The following is a 26,687-nucleotide window of genomic DNA, read 5'->3' as shown; positions in this document are numbered from 1 at the left end:
TGGGGAAATTAAAGTTCAGGTTTATGAATTAATTTTGGGGTAAGCTATCATCCATGAGAACAGATTATAGGCTATACGATAGGAATTGAGGATTCAAGAAATGTACACCAGACATGTGCAGTCACTAATACACTCGGAATGCTGCTGTAGGGGAATCAGGGAGTCTGCATTAAGCCTCCCGTATCACGGCTTCACGGCACCGCGAGAAGATTCCTCAGCCACCGCAGTGCTCAGGTGTAGGCTATGTCTCTTGCTGACCCCAACCTTTGTTGTCCACGCTTTTGTTCCTGAAAGTACAAACTTTCCCCACAAGTTGTTATTACTTATTTAGGCTGGTTCTAATTCTAACTTGAACACATTTTCTTTTGTTTCTAGTGGTTTAGAAAAAAAAAAAATGAGGTGTTTCAAACTCTCTGTTGACTACCAAATAATTTTAATACTTTTTCTCCCAGAATTCTGGATAAAAATTCCTCTCCATCTTTGACATTCCTCTCATATCCCTGAGAGTAAATGATACTGTTTATGTGGTATAACGACAGACAGGTAGTGTATTTTGGTAAATAATTTTATATTTTTCATCAGATGTGGTCAATAGCCGTGCCCAAGGAAAGCATGTATGATTAAGATTATTTTTTATTTTGCAGCATATCTTTTTTGTTGTTTTTTTGAGATAGTTTTTGAGATAGTTTATTTAGTTTAGTTTGTTTTAACTACTGTTAAGATTTTGTTGTAAAACATGCTATTGAAATTTTTTAGGTTAAGATGCACTTGAAATAACACTTATTTCTCTTCATTTTCAGGGAGTGTTTGGATTGTGAGCTATTTAAGAGCTGTTCTCAGGACCCATTATTTTAACATTTGGGAGAACTACATCCAGAAGGTATTGTATTTTGTCTCATTGCTCCATTTAAAAAAATATATATATATATAGTTAAGCCTTTGTAATTATAGGAAAGAAAGAATATTGTGCCCTATTTTGTTATTTATTTTTCCTTTAAGTTTCAGATATTGATAAACTATTTATTTGACATTTGTAACAGAGGAGAGGGGTACATTTCAGTGTTGGTAAATACTGAATTTGGTGTGAGTAAAAGAAACTTGGTTTCGATGGAACCAGTTTTGCCTATTATAAACATCAGAAGTATTTACATTTTACAAAAGTTAAATTTGTAGTGAATAGGTCAACTTCTTTCAACATATATTTATTAACTAGATATTCATGATTTATATTCACATGAAAGAACTCAAAAATCAGCTTTACAGTTTTTAATCACTTGCTAAGCAGTATGAATTTCTAGAATTGGATGACTATAGTCTTTTATGTTTCCATAGCGTATTATATTGAACTTGCAAAGTAGAAACTCGCTACGTTCATGATTACTCACTGTTGGCTAAGGAGCATTTTCTCCCTCGTCCTCTGAGTTACAGGGGGAGAGGGAGTAAAAGCAAATAATAAATTTAAATAAGCACGTTGTAAAAGAACTTGTAAATGAATCCCCAAATATTAAATTTAATTTTTACTATGTGTACTTTATCAGTGAAAGAAATGATATGATCAGAAACTTGTGGAATTTAAAGTTATCTTTTTAAAGTGAAGATAAGAATTTACTATTACAATTAAGTATTTGAAGATATAAACATTCAAATCATTTATGTCTATTAGTTTATATCTATTAGTTATACTTTCAAAGTCATTAGGAATTATCCAATTAGGAAACTTAACATAATCTCAAAATTAAGAATGGGTTCGAATAACATTGAACTGGTTACTATTTTTTATTGAAAAGAAACTGCAAAGAAATTAGGTTTAGATGCAAGTTTAAGTAGACAAAGTCTCATGTAACTTCAGAGTAGGAATTGGTTTTAAGCAATTCCTTTGAAAATAACTTACGATATGTTAGGACCTTTTATTTTTTACTTTTTTTAAAAACAATTTACTGAAGTATAACTTCATATAGTTAAATGGACACTCTCACTTGCTAGTTCAATGATTTTGTACATAAGCACACCCTGTATAATTAACACTCTACCCCAGAAGGCTGTCTTTCCTGGTCAGTACTGCTTCCACCCAACTGAAACCAGTCTTTGACATTTTTACCATAGATGAGTTTTGCCTGTTTTTGAAATTTTATACAATTATAATCATGTGAACTCTTTTGTGTCCTAATTTTTTGATCAACATTACATCTGTGAGAGTCATCCATGTGTACACTATTTGTGTCATTCCCTCCCAACCCCCAAATCATCTTAATTCCATTGTATGATTATACTACCATGTATCCCTTCTACTGTGAATGGACATTGAATATCTTTCAGATTTGGGACTATAGATGAAGCTGCTCTGAACTTATTTGTATCTTTTAGTAGAAATAATTATTCATTTCTGATAGGTATTTATGCACAGGAATGGAACTGATGAATTGTGGATTATGCCTATAGTTTAGTATAATAGAGACTTGGAATGCTTTTAAGGATATTCAGGAAACGTCAGTCAATGTATCTTTTACTATGATAGATCATATGGACTTATTTTTCTCAAAATTTATGTAAACTTTAAACGTTTTTAGGAGTAGTGAATTTTTCGTATTTGTAAATATAAGTTGCCTGTTTTCTGGTTCCCTTAGGACATACTTGATTTACGAAACTTAGGTCAATCCTAACCCTAGTGGAGGAAAATACGACACAGAACCTCCTATACATATTTACAACTGGAAATACTGTAAATGGATTTTAAAACAAATTAGACAATTAATATAATGTTTTTAGTTTATTGTTGAATTTTTGGTTACCTCTTTGAATATCTAAATTAATAGATATTCTTGAGTTAAAAAAAAAAACCTACTTCAGCATTTCTGATAAATGTTTCTTCCTCCCTTTCTCTGTGTTTGTGTTAAGCTGGTAATTTAAGGAGAAATTATTCATTCTAGAACATAAGTAGTTGAGAAATTTTATATTAATCTTTTTCTCAGTCTTTACTGTAGAGCAGTGCTGTTCATTAGAAGTATAAATGGAGCTGCAAATATAATTTCAAATTTTCTAGTAGGCCCATTAAAAAAGGAAAAAGAAACTGGTAAAATTAATCAAATATTTTATTTAACCCATTATCTGCAAAATATCATTTAATTGCATAATTAATAAGAAATTATGTGATATTTTACATTCATTTTTCATATTAAATTTTTGAAATTCAATATTTTCACTTACAAGTACATTTCAATTCAAATTAATCACTTTTAATACTCTATATTAGATGTGTCTAGTGGTTACCATACTGGACAGCACAGCTATAGAGTTACATCTTATTCTTTAGTCAAATTTATTATCAAGTTAAAATTATCTTTAAAAATCCAATAGAAAGATACCATGTCAGATGGTAATATAACATATTTTAGTAGGTCTTAATCAGCCTGTTTTCCTTCAGTGTTGGAATAAATAACATTTTCTTTGGTTGAATACCAGATAAAGCAATTCGTGTTTAGAGGGCTTGTTACATGGGAAAAACCACATCTTTAAACTATAAAACCAAATCTGTATTAACAGATTCACATCTTCCATCTTACTCTTGGTTATATGCTGAATAGAATTTTACTGTTTCTTTTTTTCCTTTTTTTAATTTGAATGTGATAAACCATATGATGTAACTCTTTATGATTGTTAGTTACTGCGGTAGCTTTCTAACTGATCTTTTGCCTTTAGTTTTTATTAGCTGACACATTCTGCACGCTATATGGCACAATAAAACCTTCTGAAGGAAGTATCATTACTCTAAACAAAGACCATTGTCCACAAGATAAAGGCTTGGTCCCGTTTCTGTCTGGCTCCTGCTTATCCCAGCATCATATTCCATGTGCCTCATCCTTACACATGTTAATTGCACGTTGCTTGCACTGCCATTCTGTTCCGGCCATCTTTATCTCAGGTGTCTTGTGAGCTGAGATGTCTTGTGAGCTCCACTAGTTTTCTTCTCCCAGAATACTAACCAGCCTGTGATTTGCATAATCACCCCAAAGAAAGGAACATGTGCGTCTTCTGCTTGCCTTAGTATTAGTAGTTGATTAGTACCATTCACACTGCATTTATTTTATTCATCTTTCATCAAGATTGTAAACTCTAAAGGGAAAGGACGATGCCTTTTATAAATTTGTGGTTTACAAAGCACCAGCTTGATGCCTGATGTATACAGGGTGATAAAATGTTGATGAAACAACTCCAGAGTATATCCTGGAGCTTTAAAAGCAATACAACAAAAAGGATAAAAATTCATCCTGTATTATACAACCAAGTTATTTAAACTTACAGTGCAGCAGTTTTTGCATGTGGTTTGTGTGAAAATGAAATGATAGCCTGTGTGTTAGAAATTTGCAGGTTCCGAAGTGTGATACAAGTATTTGTTGTAGTACTCAAACTGTATTTGTTGAATATGTAAATTTATTTGGCTTAACTTAATGTGAAACATATAGAATGTTTTAATATTTCTTACCTGAATAATGGCAAGATTGATTTAATATGTTAGCTGAATGTTTACGATAAGTTTCTCTATTATTCATCTGAAACAAGAAAGAAAATACAGATGCCTTTGGTGAAAGTAATAAATTACCTATCTGGGATGCAACATTTTAAAACAATGAATTTAGAAGCTCTGTTAATTTTCCAAAATTGATCCTTAATTATTTATATTGAATTACATTAGTGTAAAATACATTTTTTAAATGGCATGATTTCCATAAATTTCTTAAAGGTGACCCCATCCCCATCAATTCTATTTCCTAGGAGTATTTAAAACTTAAATAGCTTACCTGGCTAGTTAGTGGAAGTTCTAAATGGGACTGAATTATGGGATGAAGAAAATATTTTATTTGATTGGAATATAGTTCTAGTACTAAAATCAGTATCTAAGAATGGAATAAGTATCTGACATTCAGATTTGTTTCCCCCTCGAAAACAAAATCTGGGTATCATGTGTATCTGGGTGGTGGCTATAAATGAGTTCAAAGAAAGGGATAGGTTGAGACTGAGAGAGGAAACGAGTTTCACAGAACCAGCATCTGAAGCCGTGCATGCTGTCGTCACACAGAGTATGAAGTCCAGGCCGGCCGTCAGGTCTGGGTTTCAGTGCTCAGATATTGGTGACACAAAGTGGTAACGGAGACTGAATCTGTAAGGAGGAGGCAATGATGGTGGTTTTTAAGTCTTCCCTACTCACAACAAAATGTGATGTGCAATTTGGATGATATTCTTTTGACAACTAAATATGTGTGGGAAGTTACCTTTATATAGGCCACCCAGATCTATTTAGGCAGTCAGTATCCAAAGCCCCTATTTTATTACCTAGGTCGTAAAGTTTAGAAAAGATTTAGTCTTTTTGTAATAGTAGTTTAAAAATCCATCCTTTGCTTTTATTTTACATTACAGTCTCTCTCTCTCTCTCTCTCCCTCTCTCTCTCTCTCTATTTATACACACACACACACACACACACACACACACACACATACATATATATATACTCACACATACATACATATATATGTGTGTATAAGACCCATTTGATATATTTCTCTTTTACCTCTTGTCTAGATACTAAGAGTAGCGACCGTCATGACCACAGTTTAATACAGTGTTGTATAAAATGCTGGTCTTAGAATTATGAGGTTTATATTTGAGCTGTAGTTTGCCACACAGACTATTAATAAATTATTTAACTGGAGCCTCAGTTTCCTGATTTGTAAAATGAGTATACAGCGTACATCACAGGAATATTATGTAAAGTAAATGAGGAAATAAAGCTGGTTGTCACCATTATAATGTTCTAGAAAGATAATGTGTTATTGACAATAATGTTAATTTGGTATTTTTCAAAAGAAATCAAATAGATTTTTGGATGGCCACTGTTTTACTCAATAGCACACCCGTCTAAACTAAGACCTTTCCTTCCACACATTTTGCAGTTTTCTTTCTTTGCATTCTACTCCACTTTAAGAATTTTCACAAACCCTTGTCCATGCTTTTGAACTTCTTTCAAGTTTGAATCAGTTAACATCTGCCACCTACTGACCTAGTTCTCTCCACTTCCTCCAACTCTCCTCTCTCCTTACACACTTGCTTGTTTTTGTTGGGTGATTAAACTGGCCTTCATTTGATTTTTCTGAAGATCTAGAGTAATACGCTGTTCGAAATAGCAGCTTATGAATGCGTTTGAACTATAAATATAAAGTGAGGTGCATAGGGACCAGTAGTAATATTCTTCTTTTCCCCCAGGGGAAACAGTTTTCAGAGAAAACAATAAAACTCCAGATGGACTTGCTGTTTCGTTCATTGTATAGTGGTTACAAGTTTTTAAAGTGAGTTCTGCCTATATATCCAGGTTAAAAATGTTTTCAGTATAAAATAACTTTTTGAAGTGACTCACCACATACACAATTACTTCAAAATGTATGCCCTTAACTACTGTTTGAATTTTTATAGGTTTGTAGTTTTGCTGACTGCAAGAAAATAAAAGGCCTGTGCCAGTTCTTACTGGGTCAAGATTCATTTTTAATGTATCAACATTTCCTCAGCTTTTTGATACTTACCAACTTCCTAGAGATTTTCCTCCAGAAAGGTTTAACGGGCTTTATTCCAGTAAGGAGAATTCGGGATTCTTATGTTGGTAGTAACAAAAGCAATGTAGTTGGTGAATTTGTTAATAGAAATTACCTGAAGCTGGACTATCCTAGAGATGTATTTTTATTTAAAGAAGTTAGTGGAGGCCTCAAGGACTAGTAATTATATTCCTGTCTTCAGCATAGTTCTAGGTGCAGAAAATTTAACCAGTGATTTGAAAACAGACTGTTAGTCTTTCGTAAAATGCTCAGGAGACAGTTGCCCAAGTCAATTGATCTGACCCTGTGGAGGCTTTATTAGATAGTGGTTTGTGAAACGCGTTATAGAAGCACACTGACCCGAATTTGAATCCCGGGGTCCACCCCTTTACCTGTTGTATGACTTGGGGCAAGTCAGTCTACCACTCTGAGCTTCAGTTTCTTCATCTGTAAAGTTGTATAATATCTATTTCATAGATAATGATTAAGTGAGATAATACATGATTTAGCACTATTGTCAATAACTGGCATTTGCTTGCCATCCAGTTAATACAAGTTAATCATAATAGCTGGAATCGAACCTTCCAAATAGTTTTAAACACTTGCATTCCATGTTGAGAGTCATTAAAGTATAGAAATATATTTGAAGTTTATTAAACATCTTTAGGAAACCACCTTAGAAGTCAAGGCAGTGTTTACAGGTCACTTGATGGATTTGGACAAGGAGTGAGACACTGCGGTTTTGAACAATTGTGAACCTACCTCTGCCACTTCCTTAGTAACTGCGCTTTGGGCTAATCATCTTACCTTCTGAGGCTCAGGGTCCTCACCTGTAAAGTCGGGATAACTTTGGAGGGTTGTTTTGAGATTAAAAGAATGAAATCATAGAAAGCACTTAACGCAGTTCCTGGTACGTACTGCACAGTAAGTTTTATTCTTTTTATGGCCCTCAGTACATGAGGGAAATATTCAGGTTTTGTCAATGTAATGATTAATTTGGAATTTGGGGATTAAATACTTTTTCATTTGTATAATGCTTATCTAGTTTACTTACATTAAGATAAAATACTAAAATATTCGGAATCTGTTATCAAAACAGTACTTAATTTATGTTTTGTAAAAACAGATTTTTGCGTTAAATCTGTTGTGGACTGAATGTTGGTGTCCCCTCAAAATTTTCATGTTAAAATTCTAACTCCTGAGGCGATAGTAGTATGAGCAGGTGGGCTTCCCCTTCAGGAATGGGATTAGTGCCCTCATTTAAAAGGCCTGAGAGAGAGCCCCTTCCCCTTCTCCCATGTGAGGTATAGCCCGATACTCACCAGACATATCTGCCTGCACTTGATCTGGGACTTCCCAGCCTCCAGAACTGTGAGAAATAAATTTCTGTTGTTTGTAAGCCACCCCGTTCCTAGTATTGTGTTATAACAGCTTGCGTGGACTAAGACAGCTTTACTTATTTATTTATTTAGGTCATTCCATGGCTCTGTACTTTTAATCTAATCTCTTTGTTCATGCATCTGCTTTCCCTCTTGCTTCCTTTTCTGTGTGTAGAGTGACCCAAAGAAAAAGCAGGGTAGAGCAGGAGGAGGTAAGGATCATACCTGAAGTCAGAAGACAGTCAGTCAGCATTGCCATGATCAGGTAGACACACTCTCAGGACTAAAATCCTTAGTTAAGTTTATTCATGACTACTTTTTGAAGTTTTACTAACAGAATGAATGTTATTGCTTTTGTTCACTATGGTAGAATATGGTGCGAAAATTTTAAAGGAAATCTCTACTTTTTCAGCAGCTTTAAGTACTTTTTTTCAGAGCCATAGTTTATCCAGTAACTTTTCAAAATGACAGGTAATAAATGATTGGTAACAAACGTTATATATTAAAGGCATTATATTAAGTATAGAGTTAAGTTTATCCTATATAAAGTTAATTGTTTTTATTCTCTATTTTGGGCCCATATGTCTAGAGTAAATTATTTAATGGCATAAGAATTTTACACTTATAGGAATTTTCAAAGTTTATAAGATTTATGAGGAGGCAGTGTGGTTTGGTAGCTTGTTATACTGAGAACTTGAATAGGTATAATTTTGGATGGTTATTAGTTTTGGCTTTGTTACTAACTAATGCTTTGGCTTTGAGTTAAAAATCAAAACTTGATGGTTATTAGCTTTTTGACTCAAACCATCAGTGACCCAGAAGTCCCCTTCCCTTCCAATCTAGGGTTACCTCAGGGATCAAGGAGAACATCTCAGGCCAGTGACGGTATTCCCCAACAGCCTCCTGGTGTGTGGACGCACATACAAAAGAGGCATAATTATTTCTCTTCAATTCATCATGTCCTGATTTTGTTTGGTCTTGGAACCTCCCTCCTCCCTCCTTACCACCTGACTTTGTCTCTCCCTCCTTCCCATTCTTCCTTCATTTGGATGAGCACTAATCGTTCTGCAGAACCTGGTCAGACATATAGTGGTTTAGCACATCATTTTATTATTTAAATTATTTTAAAGCTCTGTATTTGAACTGTCTTTGCTTTGGTCATATATTTATTTTCAATTCTTAATAAGAACAAACACACCATTTGTAAAATTATTCCTATGAGAACATATAACTCACATTGAGAGATCTTGTTTTATTGTCATATGGCATGTTTTCTAGGCGTGCAGTAGGTAGAAAGCAGGGGAAAGACACCTGACATCCATTTTCATTTCAGTTTGACTTAACACATTCTAGGACACTGTGCACATATTTGAAATTTGTTTTCTGTTTTAATTAAAATATGAGTTATAGAAAACCTTGCTAACATACCTTAAAAATGAGTGGTATATCATCTTACCCAACAGGATGTTGGGAGTACGGGTCATTAATTGTCATAGTGATATTATCAAGAACCCACATGGGTATTTTCCATTTTCCTGCTCTGCTATCTTGATTGTTTTGGCCGTGTCATTCTTCATGGTTGCAACGTGTCCATTTTTCCATGCAAATTTTTTAAAGTGTGGAAAACGTTTCCTAGTCAACTCCGTTTGCCATAATTGCGTCACATGCCTGTGCCTAAGCCTTGATTGGCAGAGCACACGTTGCTAGCGGTAGTGGCTGGACCTAATCAGGATTCACCTCCTGAGGGGAAGAGGGCGGTCATTGCTGCCAGCAAGTAAGGCAGAGGCAGGTGTGTCTGAGAGGGCTACCAGGTTCACAGCTAAGGGAGGTCACAGTTCTGTTCATTTCTGCCACTTTTCTTACAAGATCCCAAAATAGAGGCAGTGATGCCATGATTCATTCAATGTGTGTGTTTTGAGTGTTTTCTGGACCACTGCTCTTACTGAGGTTAGAGCGTGAACAAAAGGGAAAGAAGTGCTGCCCCCTTGGAGCTTACATTTTGTTAGTGAGAGCCACAAACAAGATAAAGCAATTCAGTTTTATCTTATTATGGTACCTTAGGTATCTTACTATGACAAGTGCTAAATAAAATTGGAAGCAGAGAAGGGAGGTGGGGCTGCATGCAGTTTTCAGTTATGTCCAGGGAAGGTCTCACTAGGAAGATGACTTGAGGAGAGGCTCAGTTGGTGCAGGAATTAGTGATACGTGTATCTGGGGAGAACAGTTCTAGTCAGGGCCCTGTGGGTGGAGTGGGGTGAATGAGGGAGGATTGCAGGACGTGAGGTCAGAGGGAGCTACTAGACAGCTCTGAGCAGGGGGGTGACCCAATATAACATTATCACAGCATCACTTTGGCAATTGTGTTAAATAGACCAAAGGGCATTAAAAACGGAAGCAAGACTATTGTAATAATCCAAGAGAGATGAGGGCCCAAGGCGAAGCCCACAGCCTTTGCTGATGAATTGGATGTGGGCTGTGAGCGAAGGGGGGCTTCTCGGACAGCAGCTAGGTTTCTGGTCGAAACAATGAGAAGAAGGCAGTTGACACTGTCTGAGATTAGGAAGAACAGGGACTGAATTTAACATGTCAGTTACTGATGTGTTCAATCTGAGATGTCGAATAAACAATTGGGTATATATATATATATATATACACACACACACATATATATATATATATATATATATTTCTTGAGGACGGATCAATATATATTTTTTAAAATGAGATTTGCCATTAATAATAGGAAATGGCTTTTCAAAGAATATAAATTCAAGAAACAATAATAAAGAGAAAATAGGAAATGGAGAAATAAAGTGGTATATGGGGAGGATATTTTATGTTCCATTGAACAAATACAGAGAAACACTGGAAATAATTTTAAAATAGAGTATTCAAAGAAGCATTTATACACTGAGCATTTAGTTAGTGCCTCATTTTTGAAGCCCCAAACCTTTTTAAAAATATACATAAAAAAAGAAATACTCCACAAGGATTGGTGGTATGAACTTAGTTTATGTCTGTTTCCTCCGTGACATGATGCAGGGTCTTTCTAAAGGACTTTTGTACTTAACTTCGTTATCTTCCCCCACCCCGACTTCCTCACTATTGTGCAGCCTATAATTAATGCTCAAGTATATCATTTGATAGCTACCCATGCCAAGAGGACTGCTACAATGTATATATGTAAATCGATACAGACAGCTGTGTGTATGTACGGCTATTTTATATGTAGCTATATCAAGCATTGCTACTGTCAGTGTTCTTCTGTTTGTGTTCCGTGCACATGTGCAAGACTCGAGGGTATATACCTAAGTGTAGAGACTGTTCAGTTAGATGAGATGATGCCAAATTATTTTCCAAAGTCATTGTACCAGTTTACTTTCCACTAGTAAGATACCAAACTCCCACTGAGCCATTACCATGGCCAAAACTTGGAAATGTCAGGCTTTTTAAGGTTTCCCAACGTAGTAGCTGCAAAAATGGCATTTTATTGTGGTCTTAATTTGCTTTCCTGTAATTGTTAATGAGGTTGAACATCTTTTCATGTCATTACTTACCATTGGTATTTTTCTTTCATAAACAAATTGCTTGTCTATGTCTTTCGCCCAGTAGGTACCTAAAACTGTGCATTAAATGAATTTATTTTTTATATTTTAAAATTTTTAAATAGTAACACAGAAATGTTGCAAGTACAATAAAGAGGCAGTTCTTTCCCTTGAAGGTTTGATTTGATGCCCCATCATCCTTGAATAAATGAGTGTATATTTCCTACAAACAAGGACATTATCCCATAAACCACAATAAAACCATCAAAATCAGGAAATTAACATTGATGCATTGCTACCATCTAATCTTCAGATCTCATTCAATTTTCACAAGTCGTCCCAATAATGTCCTTTACAGCAAAAGGATCCAGTAGAATCACACCTTGCCTTTTTCTTATCACATCTTTTCATTCGCCTTCAATACGGAACAGGTCTTCAGCCTTTGTTTGACTTTGAAGACCTTGGAACTTTTTAAGACGATATAAGCCAGTTATTTTGTAGAATGTCTTTTTCGTTAGGATTGTCTGCTGTTTCCTAATGATTCTATGCAAGTTATGAATATTCATTTGGCAGGAATATCACAGACATTACATTATGTCTTCTCTTTGTAGCCTATTAGGTGGCACGCAATTTTCATTTTGACCCATTACTGGTGATGTTCACTTGGATTACTTGATTAAGATGGTGTCTGCCATGTTTCTCTGCTGTGAAATTACTCATTTTCCCTGTTTGATAATTATGTTGTGCTGAGGAACGCTGAAACTGTAATTATCCCCTACCTGGTCACCCTTTCATTTCATTAATTATTTGTATCAGTATGAGTTCATGAGTTCATGAGTCTGTATTTTATTCAGTGAGCTGTAATCAATCACTATTGTTACCTGTTTTGTTGCTCATCTTGCCCTGATTTAGCCAGTGAGATCTCTTTCAAGTTGGCTTCTGGTTTGTTTGTTTGTTTTAATTTCACTTCCAGTTGACATACGACGTTCTAGTAGTTTTAAGTGTACAACATAGTGATTAGACATTTATATTACAAAGTGATCACCCCGGGCTTCTATGTTCTTCTTACCTGTCATTCATCAATCATGCTACTACCTCCAATTTTATTCTTACACTATGAAGTTAAATCACATTGTCCCCCTAACCATGAGAGACTTGCCTACGATTGACCTAAATTTATTTACTTATTTGATCAGTTTCACTGTACGTAATCACACTGCGACATCTGTTGCACCCTTCCCCACCAACAAATTCTATTTGAGCTTTGAAGACCTTTCATGTGGAAGCCCTCCTCATCCTACTTGGAGTCCTACATTGTATAGCTTGGTGCATCGTTTTGTGGGTACCCCCTCCCCCTGCTCGGGCATTGACACCCATGGTGGGACCACTGCCGTACAAGGTCCTGCTCAACAAACCTCCCTTCCACAGCCTGGGCTCGGACTCCCCACCTCACTGTTCCCTCCAGGCCACCACAGACACTGCCTCTTTCTGCATGGGCTCTTACACCCCTTGTTAGGGATAACCTCTTTGCTTTTGCCCATTTTTATGTAAATGTTACAGAACACACACACACACACACACACACACACACACACACACACATTCCGTATACCAAGATCTTTTCTGGCAATGTGCTGTGTGGTGTTGTAGTTAATCTTTTCAGTTTTTCTTTGTTGTATTTGTTGATGAATGGAAGTTTTTATAATGTAGTTGAATTTATTCATCGTATGCTTTATAGTTAGCCCTTTCTATGTCTTAAGAAAATTTTCCCTATTCTGAGTTCATAAAGATATTTTCGTGTATTTTATTTAGAAAATATTAAAGAATTGCCTTCTCTACTTCAAACTTTAATCTCTCTAAAACATATTTTATATATGTTAAACTATAAGGATCCAATTTCTTTCCCCCCCAAATGAATAACCAGTTGTTTCAGCACTATTGAATGAGTGCCTTTCTTCAGTGACCTGCAATCAATTTTTGTCAAATATCATTTTTCATATGTTTGAAGGTCTGTTTCTTCTCTAGCAGTCAATTTGTCTCTTTTCCCTGAGCTCACTAATTGGTACAGCTTTATAACAAGTCTCCGTATAGCAGGGCAAGGTTCCTGCTGTATTCTTTTTCTGGTTGCAGGGCTTTTCTGTTACGGACTTTTTTTGCTGCCCCATTATAAAGTTTAGAGTCAACTTATAAACCTTTTGGATTTCAGTTAACATCACATTACATGTACTGGTTCACATTGGATAGAATTGTCATTTTATGATACTGATTATCATGAACAAAGTATGTCATCCCACTTATTTAGGTTGTATTTAATGTCTTCCAATATATTTTCTTCATATAGTATGACAATATTTGCAAGTTACTTTTAATCTTTGGCTGTGTTTTATTGTTGGTTATTTTTAAAATGTTATTTTCTGTTTGTTACTGGTATGTAAAAACACAGTTGATTTTTAAATAGCGCTTTCTTTATATTTAGCCACAATGAATTAAACACTAACAAACCTGTTCAAATAAATGTGAGACTTGCTCACAAGCAAATGAATAAGATTAGAAGTCCCAAGTTTTCACCCTGAAATTACTTTTGATGTTTTAATAAATGCTATGTGAAAAGTCATCTTTTTGACAACTTTATTGAGATATAATTCACATGCAATAAAATTTACCCATTTAAAGTGTTCTTTATAGTCACACAGGTGTGCAATGAACACCACCATCTAATTTTTGAACATGACCCTGAAAAGGACCCTCATACCCATTGTTACTCACCCCTCATTCCCCTCTTTCTCCAATCCCAGCTCTAGGCAACTGCTAATCTACTTTCTATCTCTGAACTTGCCTGTTCTGGACGTTTCACAAAAATGGAATCATACAGTGTGTGGTATGTGTGTGTGTGTATGTGTATGTGTGTGTTTGACTTCCTTCTCTCAGCTTAATAATTATTAAGGTTCATCTGTGTTGTAGCATGTATCAGTACTTCATTCCTTTTTATAGTTGAATAGTATTCCATTGTGTTGGATATACCACATTTTGTTTATTCATCACTTAGGTTGTTTCCAGTTTGGGCTGTTATGAATGATGCTGTTATGAGTATGTGTATACAGATTGTTGTGTAGATACAAGTTTTGATTCCCCTTCTGTTTATACCTAGGAGTAAGAATTTTGGTGTTATATGATAATTCTATCTTTAACATTTTAAGGAACTGCCAAATTGTTCTTCTGAGCGGTTGTACCATTTTATATTTCCACCAGTAGTGTATCAGAGAGGTGACTAGTGATCTTACATCTACTTTTTGCATTCTCCAGAGTAATTGTTATACATTAGGTTTATCTTAAGTTATGATTATTTTAAATAATGAGAGAAATGACAACTTATTTTACATCATATTCATTTTAAAGCAACTTATGATTCTGTACTGAACATATTTTAATTCTTTATAGCTTTATTGAGGTATAATTTACATACCGTACAATTCAACCATTTTAAGTGATCAGCATGATGATAAGTCAATTTATGCAGACGTGCAACCATCACCACAGTCTGGTGTTAGAACATTTTCATCACTGAAGAGAGTTCCTTTATGCTCGTTGCAGTCAATTTCGCCTCCCTTCTCCTATCCCAGGAGATGATCTGCTTTCCTTCCCTATAAGTTTGGCTTTTCTAGACATTTCATATATAAATGGAATCATACGAATAGTCTTTTGTATCTAGCTTCTTTCACTAAGCATGGTTTCTGAGGTTCATCTCTGTTGCATGCATTATTAGTTCATTTCTTTTTGTTGCTGTGACCATTTTATGCTTATCCTTTCACCAGTTGATGGATATTTGGGTTGTTTACAATTTTGGGCTATTATGATTGATGCTGCTGTGATCATTTGTTTTCATTTCTCTTGGTTTAGATACCCAGGAGTGAAATAGCTGGGTCATGTGGTTAAGTGTATATGTTTAACATTTTAAGAAACTGCCATACTTTTTTCAAAAGTGGCTACATTCTCATCAACAGTGGATGAGTGTTTCTGTTTCTCCCTCTCCTCCCCAACCTTTGAATATTTTTAGCCTTTAAAAAACAATTACAGCTGTCCTACTGGGTGTGTAGTAGAATACCATTTCGGTTTTATGTGCATGTCTGTAATAGATAGTGATGATGACCATCTTTTTGTGTGCTTGCTAAGCATTCATGCATCGTTGGTGAAATGTCTTTGAATGTTTAGGCCATTTTTTAAAATTGTTCTTTTTATTCTGGAGGTCCAAGGGTCTTAATATGCTGGATACCATTTCTTTATCATGTTTATGATTTGCAAATATTTTCTCCTATTCTGGGGCTTCTCTTTTATCTAAATTGTGTCTTTTGAAGAAGTTGAAATCCAATTTTTTTTTTTTTTAAGAGATTGCAGTTTTGTTTTTCATATTTAAGAAATCTTTTCCTAACCTAAGGTCACAAGATTTTATTCCTATGCCTTCTGGAAGTTTTGGAGTTTTGGTTCTTTCTTCAAACTATGATCCATTTAAGTTACTATTTTTATATGTTGTGAGAGAAAGGTATTATTTAATGAATTAGTTAATTAATTAATTAATTATGTGAATATCCAACCATTTAAAAACCATTTATTAAAAACACTGTTCTTTCCCCATTGAATTGACATGGTACATTTGTCAAAAATCAAATGGCTATGAATGTGAGAGTTTATTTTGGGTTGTCCTGTTTATGTCAATCTGTATGCCAGTATCATGCTGTGTTGGGTATTACAGCTTTATAATACATTTTTAAATTAGGTAGTTTAAGTCCTGTAATGTTAATCTTTTTCAAAATTGTTTTTTAAGGATATTCTAAGGCCTGTATACTTTTATGTATATCTTAGGACCAATTTCTACAAAAAGAAAAAAGAAAAAAGCACAATGAGATTTTGATATATCAATTGGGGGGGAATTGTCATCTTTACAATATTGAGTTTTCCAGTCCATAAACATGGAATGTATTTTTATTTAGATCTTCTTTAATTTCTTTTAACAATATTTTGTAGTTTTCAGTGTAGAGGTTTTACACTTCCTTTGTTAAATTTACTCTTAAGTCTCTTATTCTTTTTGCCACTATCGTGAGTAGAATTTTTAAAATTTTAATTTTGGATTATTTCTAGTATATAGAAACGCAGTTAATTTTTGTATATGGAACTTGTATCCTGCAACTTTTCTAAACTTTCTCATTAATGTTAGTAGCTTTTTTGTAGATTCCTTAGGACTAGCTACATACAAAATAATGTTGCCTGCAAATAAAGACAGTTATCACTTCTTTTTCAATCTATGTGTGTTTATATTTCTTGCCTGGTTGCAGTGAGTAGGCTCTGGCACAGTGCTCAGTAGTGGTAACTAGACTAGAGCAGACATCCTTGCGTATTTCCCACTATGGGAGGATGGAGCATTCAGTCTTTCTCCATTAAGTTTGGTGTTGGTTTTGGCATTCCTCCCAGAAAGGAAGTGTTCTTGTCACATTAAAACAATCAATTCATGTTATATACTTTATTCATACACTAACAAACAAGAACAACATGAGTATCTCAATAGATGCAGATAAAAAAAATCAAAGAAATGAAATAAAGAGTTTAAACAAAGTAAGAGGTAGAGAGGAAGCTACTTTACATAAAGTGATGAGAAAAAGCTTCTCTGAGGAAATGACATTTAAGCTGGTACTTAAACAACCTGAGAGCCTAGTAGTCAGCACTTGGGATTGCCTGTGTTTTGTTCACTTTGTAATTCCAACACCTAGCACAGGTGCCTAGTCCCTACAATTTGTTTAACAAATGAAGTTTTGTGTCTTGCTTTCTTCACATCCTAGTCTGGTCATTTTACCATGTCTGTAGTTAAATATTTTTTGAAAACATGTATCTTAATGATTGTATAATATTCTACAATGTAATTATAACAAAGTTATTTAAATGTTTTCGTATTCACAGACATGCTTCCTTCATGATTCAAAACACATCTAATACATTCAGTTTCATTGACTTGGATTTAAGGCTAATTTACCCACTTAATAATATAAGGCAGTTTTAAAACATTAATCTGAGAGAATATTTTATATTTTGCTAATTTTATTTAAATGTTGTTTTATTTATATTTCATGTGATCATATGTTTAGTTCAAAAGGGTTAAAACAGTGCTTTAATATTAGAAACCAACCATTAAAACAATTCTAGAATGTGACAAAATATCAGACATAAATTGTGGACTCTGGAGATTTTTAACTCTTTACATGGAAAATGTAGACTCTTGAACTTCGTGTACCATTGCCAAGTGTTTTGCACTACCTGAATTGAGAGACCATTGTAGGTGGATAGTCTAGGGAAAAGTCAGGATTTATATTCCTGAGAACTGCCAAGGCTCTTCTTTGTTTCAAGGAAAATATGCCAGAGTTTGAATTCTACTTTAAATTCTTAATAGTTTTGTGATTTGGAGTAACTTAAACTCATTTTACTCATCTATAAAATGAGGGTGTGATATTAATAATAGTTATGGCATAGGGTTGTTTCAAAGATCATGTGTGTAAAGGACTTAGCACAACGTCTGACACATAGTAACTGCCCAGTTAATGAGAGCTATCATTCAGTCTCACAGATAGTCCTGAGACTGTGAAGAGTGAGTGGTAGCTGTGAGGGTTCCAAATGCTGCAAGGCCTTATCAGCAGATAACCAACTCGTTAATAATATTCTTCTGAAGATGTTTTCTTTTACTCTCGTCAAGAGTCATTTTCTTCACTGAATATGCCTTGTTTGGAGACTCTTTCTTATCTGCACACATACAAGAAGAAAAAAAAAAATTGGACCCAAAAGTTAGTATTTCAAAGTACCAGTAAGTTATATCTCTTGATATCAACTTGTAGGTCACTCTTTGCAACATTCATAAATGTAGTTATGATTATTTTCTTTTTTCAACTTTAAAATATAATATTTTTTATTTGTCAAGAAGGAAAATTAACTGAAAGCTAAACAATTAAATCTAGTTGAATTTCAGTGGTTTAGTAGGTAAGGTAGACAAGGGCTAGGGTTTGCCTTGGGTATAGCTTCTGAGGTTGGTTGCTGGGGATTTAGAAAATTCCCAAGGTCCCTGGTGCGTTTTAATAGGAACACTAATATGATTTGCAAATACAGTTGTTTTTAAATTCATGTGTAAATTACTGCCTTCTAGTTATAAATCATCAATGATTGTTCCCTACTTCTCTTCGAATTCCTGTCAGAATACATAGTCAAGGCCCAATTTGAGTACAGAATATATAATTTTGGGGCATGACACTTAACCAGCCCTGCATGTTGTCTGTTTCCCCTCTAGAAAATGGGATAATGTGTTTTCTGCTCGTTTCACTGAGTTATGGAGATGAAATTGGGTCATATCCATGAAAGTGCTTTGTAACTGGTAACGCATGTAGCTTACTAATTATTATTCCAGTTCATCCTGTCAGATCTGCCCTTTTCTCACACTGTTTGATAGCTTGTTTGTGGGGGGGTGACGTGATAGCCCAGAATTCTGTAATGTGTGCTACCTCTTTAGGCGTGCTTGTTTTATGCATGTACTAGGGAGTGGACAGTTGTAGACTGTTGCTATTTTCATTGTGTAATTTTTCCTTTTTTATTACAAAAGTAATACATGTTTACTGTAAAGAAACTAGAAAATACAAACTAGCAAAAAGGAAAAATAAAAATTACCTCCTAATGCAGAAATAATTGCTACATTTATTCTTGTATATTTTTGAAACAAAAATTCAATTATACGGAACATAATGTTGTTTCCTATTTTTGTCATTTAATATGTAATGTTATGTGGAATGATATACTATAGTTTTCTTACATATTTTAATGACTCCCATAATTTATTTAATTAGTTCCAAACTCTTTTATTTTGACACATAATGGCTATTTGAAATTTTTTCACTATTAGAAATAATGCATCTAATAACATTCTTATGGCTAAATATTTGTACATACTCTCATGTTTTTTCATTAGGATAAATCCTAGACTTGGAATTGCTACATAAAGGAGCGTATAGCATTTTAGAAATTTGATTTTTTACAGCTTTATTGAGGTGTAATTGACATATAATAAACACATATTTAAAGTTACAATTTGATAAGTTGTGACATGTTTATACCCTTTCTCATCCTACAATTAAGATAATGCTCTTTTGTAATCCCTCCCTCCTGCACCTTCTTATCTCTCCATCCCCAGGCAACCACTGATCTGTTTTCTCTCCCTGTTGATTAATTTGCATTTTCTACAATTTTATGGAAATAGAATCACACACTATGTGTTCCTTTTTGTGTGGCGTTTTGCACTCAGCATAATTCATTTTGTAATTTATCCATGTTGTTTATATCAGTAGTGTTTCCTCTTTTGTCACAGAGTAGTGAGCGTTCCATTGTATGGACATACCATAATTCATTCACCTATTGATAGGCATTTGAGTTGATTCCAATTTTTGGCTATTAAAAAAAAGCTGCTTTGGACATTGGTGTACAAGGCTTTCTATGGACATAACACATTTGATAGTATAAATTTTGTGCTGAAAAGGTTACATAGATAGCATTTTGAAACAAACAGTTTAATATGAAAGAGACGATAGCTTTTTTCTTCTTTTTCCAGATGTTATTTAATTAAATTAATTTGATGGAAATTTGAAATTAACAAAGGTTAATAAGTGTATCATCATAGCAACCCTAAACCTTTTTAGTTTGTTTTCTTGAAGCATCTGCGTTTATCAAGTTAATGTATGTTTAGAAAGCAAAGATCTGTTGCTTTGCTTTAGTGAACAATTTATATTTCATAAACAGTTCCTATTTCTGTCAAATAAAGACTTCTACATTGAACTTGAATAAGAAAAAGATACTGGAGAAACCTGACAGAAATTCACAAAGCATATTCCAGAATCTGGTTTGAAATAGATGCCAAACTATCTTTTTTCTCTTCTTAAGATGCACCCTACACTGAAGGAGGAGTGGGGAATCTGAAGACTCCAGATGACATCAGAGCTACTTTTCAGCGGCCTTCTCAGTTTCCTTTCTCAGAAAGCAGAGACCCAAACCTTGGAGACAGACGGTGAGAATATTTTTCCTGAGTTTTTAAGGCTTAATCAGTTGTGATTTTAATATATTTCAGACAATCCTTTCTTAGTTATAAATTAACTTGTAAGCACCAGGTTTGTAGATTGTGTTTTATCTGTGAAATTATTTCATTAGGCAATGTGGTTTTTTAAAAAAGTGAGTAAGATAACAATTCTGTAGTCAAGGAATATACAGGGATAAATATAAATAAATAAATTTAATCAAATAATAGAAAGCAGTTAAATGCCATAAAAAAATCACAAAAAATATTCTTGAAAATTCAAAGGTGTAGATTACTTGTAGAGAGTGGTTGGGAATCTTGAAAAAAGAAATAGTACTCATGTTGATGATGCTTAGTTTTTACCAAAAAACAGAAAAAAATGTATAGTTAATGTTAATGCCAAACCTGAAATAATCTGATTTCAGATAAAAAGTTAATTATTGTTTTGAGGAAAAATAGAAGCATGTTTGGTTATTGTGGGTTTATTATAGTCTAAGTCAGTGATTACTTTTTGAATTATATAAAATAGTTACCTCTTACACTACAAGTAGTATGCTAGCATTTCTGAGAAATGATAAAGTAATCTGATTAACACAGTAGGTGGGTAATGCAACAGAAAGAGATGACTGAGTGGTTAATTCTACTTGGATTAACACTCTTGTTTTCTAGTATAGGTACAGCCTATAATGAATTTGTCATGTCTTAAGCTCTTGGACTGTAGGCCTGGGCAGAAGCGCTCCAAGTAACCGGGGAAAAGACACAGTGATTGATTATTGTGCTTATCATTAGTTGTGAAGAGTTTACTTCAGATACCTAGCTGAAAACTGGTCAGAAGAGAGATAGCAAGTAGAATACCCTACACTTCACAGTGTTTCAGTGGGCCATGATGTTCCAAAGGGGAATGGCAGTTTTGAGCCAAATTTCTTCTTTGTTGTAGCCTCGTGTGGTCGGCACAGTGGTACTATTCCCTTTTCTTCACTATTCTGATTATTAAAAAAACAGTGATAAAGTTGTTATTGTAACCATTCTCCTTTTACATTTTCATCACTCTGCTTGTCCTTTCTTGTAATTTCAGCAAGAAAATCTTTAAAATATTATATTTGTTAAATAGGCTATAAAATTATTAGTAATTATTTGGTTGCTAGTCATTCTTCAGATATTCATATATCAATTCTTTCTCTAAATTGATATTTTAAACCAACCAGACTTTTATTTGTAAATATTAAGCATTCTTTCAGGTATAATTATGTGTTTATGACTGATAGTCCAAAATGTGCTTTTATATTTGATGAAACACGTGATATTGAATCCCAGTTCTCAACTTCTGATTTCGTTAAAATGAAAATTATAGCCATACACATTCTTGTTACTCTGAAGATACAGTTTGTTGTTGTTCTTAATTTGTCAATACCCTTTTTTTACCAAGTAACCAATGACAACATATGACAGTTGGATAAATAAATTGTAGATAGCCAGCTGGTAAATATACATAGCCAATAAGTGGTCCTTGAAAAATGATCAAATTTAGATATTTCTGCCAGATAGAAAAGGGGACAGTTTACTTAGAATGTACAGTGAACAACTTTGAAAGCATATAGAAATGAATTATTAGTGATATGTCACTTATATATATTTTAAAGTATTTCAGGATTTTAAAAGTGAATATGTTAAGTGTGTGTTTTCTAAAATGTGTTTTGTTAAACAGTTCTTCCCTTTGAATGAGGAGCCCATGGTCACACAAGTTTGGAGATGTTGAATCATAATCCTTTCAGTAGGCCTTCCATTAGCCAGTGGACTGGCAGTCTCCAAAAGGAGGATCGTGTGTGTGTGTGTGTATGTGTGTGTGTGTGTGTGTGTGTGTAGATATATCTATATCTATCTCAGGATGCTAGTATTCAGTAGAATACAGTTGAAGACTCTGAACTAATATTTTTCATGAGGTTTTACTATAGTTTATCTGTCATACAGCTAAACTCTGAAAACAGCCTCATTATATATTTAAGTATAGTAATGTACATCTGAAGGAGAGGCTAAAGAGGATGACTAAGAAAAAAGGACAAGAATTTGATAAAATGGGTATTGCAAAACATATAACGCATGAAGTTTTTATGAAGTTTCTTAGGCCAGATTTCCCTTGCTCGCTTGTTAGCTCCCCCCTTTTAGAAGAAATAGTCATCCCATATAACTGAAAAATAAAACCACCCTTTATTGTATTTTATAGGAATCCATATACTTTCTATACTCTGAGTGTAACATTTATTAGCTAATTTTTATAAATATTGATAATACAAAAAATGGAATAATTTGGGTTGAATTAGATAATTGACTAAATCAATTTAGTTTAAATACTTGAATATACTCAGTTTCTTACTAAGTGGAGTTTTTATTGTTTTATCTCATGATTTTTCACTGGGAAGAGTTCTTTATTGTACGTTTTTTTCCCTAGTTCAATTAAATTGTTGATGACTATTTCAACAGATGGTTTAAGTGTCAAAACTTTTATGTCAGATATAGAAGTAACTGTGTAAGCAGACAAAAATGGCCAGTGATTCAGCTGGTTCTAACAGATTGAGTTAACAGGTTGGTAAAGTGAGGCTAATTGTCAAACTTTATAAAACACTCCTCAAAGAAATGTTTTTAGTGTAAGAAATAACACTTTTTAAAAAGTGTTGAGACTCCTACACAAAGTTTTTAGTGAGAACATGGTACTAGTGAAACAATCAGTCTAGATCTATCCAGAATCTTGGTCAGTCATTTTAGTTGGAATTAATTGCCATAAATTAACTTTTCTATTTCACTAATGTTTCCCTGGTTTCATGAACAACCTGGACAAGAAAATTTGCACGCCCGGCTCAAGTAATTCATTGTTAGTTTCCAACACGGCTTCCAGCCACTCTGTGTCTTTCCCACGGCCAGCGTCTTGGTTCAGGTTCATTTCTAACCTGGAGCGCTTGTGTCCTTGCCCCAGTCTCAGAGCCAGCAGATCTTCTTAAAACTCGTTTGCTTGTGTTACTTCTCTAATCACAATAATTCAGCAATCCCAATAGCATAATGACCTAGAAAAGTAACAGGCCTTCTTTAATCAATCCTCATTTACTATTACAATGGGGAACATTATTATAATTAACATTTTTCTGAATTTGGTGTCTTCAAATAATTGATTTTCCTTAAGTCTTTTACTTAATACCTCTACTGATATAACTAACAGCATTTGTGTGTGTAGGGCGAAGGGGTGTGTGGAATATCCCCACTGTACCAAACCTCCATGTCTTCCCATAAAAGGTTTCAAATGAAATAATTAAAATAATTTTAAAACATGTTGACCAAAGTGTTAGTTCACTTTCTGTTCTTGCACAGACCCTAGTCTTAAATTAACTGTGGTGAGCCTGATATTTGCCCTTCAACCATGCAGTCTGCGGTTTGCACAACTGAGATTAGTGTGATTCCAACAGTAGAGCTTATTACACATTTTATTTAGATAACTAGAATTTCCCCATTCTGGATTAGAGATGTACTAGTAATTTTCAAACTCCGTTTATTTTCTTTTTTGCATCTACGTATAGGTAGATTATTGATAATACACGCTGTGCAAGCTTCTAGCTGGAAGCCTTTAAATCCCGCTGTTGCAACTACTCCTCCCACCATCTTGCTGCTTGTTCTCTAAGCTTCTCAAGATTGTTTGTTTTTATTTTATTTTTTAAATAAATTACTTTTATGGTATGTTTTTTAAAAGCTGCTTCTACCTACGACAGATTGGGACTTGTAGTTGTGTATCTTTTTGCTTAATTTCCAATCTTTCCTCATTAAATTCAACAGGCGTCTAATTACTTTGTCAACTTCTGCAAAAGTTTCTAATTACTCACAATTCGTTTTTTGAGTGAATTACTAAAACTTTCTAAAATGTACTGCGTCCTGCTGGGCGATGCTCTTCCCTACAGAAAGGATACTTTTGAGCTTCTTTTCCAATTGTCAAAACCTTGATTGTTGCTAGAGGCAATTTACATGCTACCTCTGCAGAGTACTTTCACTAAGAAAAGTGTTACCTTCCTTTTTAACCATTTTCTGCCCCAGAATGTGCCCTTCCAGGCCTTTTGCACTTTGTTCATGCCTTTCCTCTTAGTAGTTTCTCACTGTGGTGCTGATTATATTTTTCCTGACAGGATTGTGAGCCCCCGAAGGACTGGTTTATCACTTAGTTATTCTTCTGTCTTCAGCTTTTAACACAAGGCAGCTTCTTCATAAATATTTGTGGGTTTGTTACCTTTTGTATGGTAAATTCAAAATAGTAGTGACTGTGTAAGGATGGGAGCTATTTCAGATCCCCTGTAGTCTACTAGTCTTTTAAAAAGATCATTCTTTCCTTTTCCCACTTGGGTCTTGGAGAGATTTCTGCACAGTGTTTATCTGGCATAGTTGTAGCAGAGATTTTTGAGAATTAGAAACTAGAGATTTTGTTTGAAGATTAAAACCAAGGTTGCACTTCTTAATGCTTTACTTCAGTAGATTAGCAGCAGTTCTCAAACTTTTGGGTCTTGGGACCCCTTTCTACTCTTAAATTATTGAGGACCCAAGAGAGCTTTTGTTTATGATAATCATATCAACCAGTATTTACCATATTAGAAATTTATACTGAGAAAAACTTTACAATACAAGAATACACAAGGATGTATTCCATTAGCCATCAACACAATGACATATCGTGTAGTCTCTGGACAACTCGACTGTACAGTTAGGAGAGAAAGAGACAAAAAAGCAGGTAACGGTTTAGTGTTACGAAAGTAGTCTTGACCTCATGTGCCTCCTGAATGGATCATGGGGACCCTTGGAATCCCTGGACCACACTTTGAGAATTGCTGCTGTACAAGAGTTTACCTGTTACTTGCCAGCAGAATATTCTGTGTTTTTATGTCAGTAATGTTGTAATCTAGCTTTTGTGTTTGTATATTAGTAAATTGTTGGGTTTTTAAAATATCTGTGAGGCTTATCATATTACCCACCCTTCTATTAGTGTCTAGACATAGAATGTGCTGGAAGCTATTACTAGTGTTGGCTTGGCTGCTAGAAGACAGAGATGCTTACTCAAGGAGAAGTCATTTTATTTGTGGATACTTGGTAAGGTCATTCCTAGTTGTGCCCTGACAGTACCCTGGCTTTCAAGTGCTAGCCCTTTTAATGACTTGTGAACCTCCAAACACTTCTCCTGTGATGATTCTTTTTACTCCAGGGGGTTTGGAGGTTTGGTCATTTGCTTAATGATTTTAGAGTAAAATTTACTTCTTCTTTCAGGGCAGTGAGAAGTCTTCCCTTGGAAATCTTTGCTGCTTCTCTCCTTTGCTTGACCTTCCCCTCCACTTGCTTCAACCTGATCCCTGATGCTGGCTCTCCTTTGCTTAGAGTACAGTCTGCTCTCTGGCAGATAGTTATTTGGCCCTAGTGACTCCTGTTCTTTTCACTCCCACCCTCTTACCTTGGCTGATACTCTGTTAAATTTTTTCTGAGGTCTTAGCAGGACAGTCAGTCCCTAGAGTATTTGAAAACTCTCTTCAAATTACATGGGTACTGGGTCTTCCCAGAGAGTTCTGGGAAGGCGCTGTGTACCTGTCAGCTACATGGGAATACCAAGATGGCTCCTAGTGCAGACCCTTTCACTGACAGCTCAATATTATTTTTATTCATGGTCTTTTTATTGTGTGCTGGTGTCACAGTTGTGTCACACAGCTGGTGTGTGAGTTGTAATTTAGGGATTTAGCATTATGAGTGATAAACTAGAATCCCAAAGCTGATAAAATGTTAGGGACTTTTTATTTTTTGTGTGTCCTAACATAGTAGGCACTCAGTAAATGGCTGAGTTATCTTGTTCTGATTAGTGTTTGTTGATGAAACTCTTAGCTCCAGCAATCACATTTTGGTTTAAGCCAGACCTTTCTTGTAGCCAAGGAAGATATGCCACCACATCATTCAGAAAAGGTGCACATTGCCACCGTAATAAGCACAATCCTTACCTGATACTTAAGGAAGGTTATTATTTGAAATGTCAACTATTCAAATATCCATCAGAATCCGATTCTAACTCTTTGTTAAATACCTACCTCTACAGGA

The 26,687-nt window shown here is 34.6% G+C and overlaps 1 protein-coding gene across 3 annotated transcripts in view; it reads left to right on the top strand.

Moving 5' to 3' along the window:
- Positions 1–26,687, top strand: part of NRIP1 (nuclear receptor interacting protein 1) — an 85,578-nt gene that overhangs the window by 19,275 nt on the left and 39,616 nt on the right. For all 3 annotated transcript variants that reach the window (XM_019748908.3, XM_019748907.3, XM_074333526.2), the window contains exons 2-3: positions 801–880; positions 20,459–20,582. The gene's annotated coding sequence lies outside the window, so the exon portion shown is untranslated. The remainder of the gene's footprint in view (positions 1–800; positions 881–20,458; positions 20,583–26,687) is intronic.

The sequence above is a fragment of the Rhinolophus sinicus genome, chromosome 17 (genome assembly GCF_057876585.1).
Source record: "Rhinolophus sinicus isolate RSI-liver-muscle chromosome 17, RSI-T2T, whole genome shotgun sequence".
Lineage (NCBI taxonomy): Eukaryota > Metazoa > Chordata > Mammalia > Chiroptera > Rhinolophidae > Rhinolophus > Rhinolophus sinicus.
This window is presented reverse-complemented; position numbering and strand designations above follow the sequence as displayed.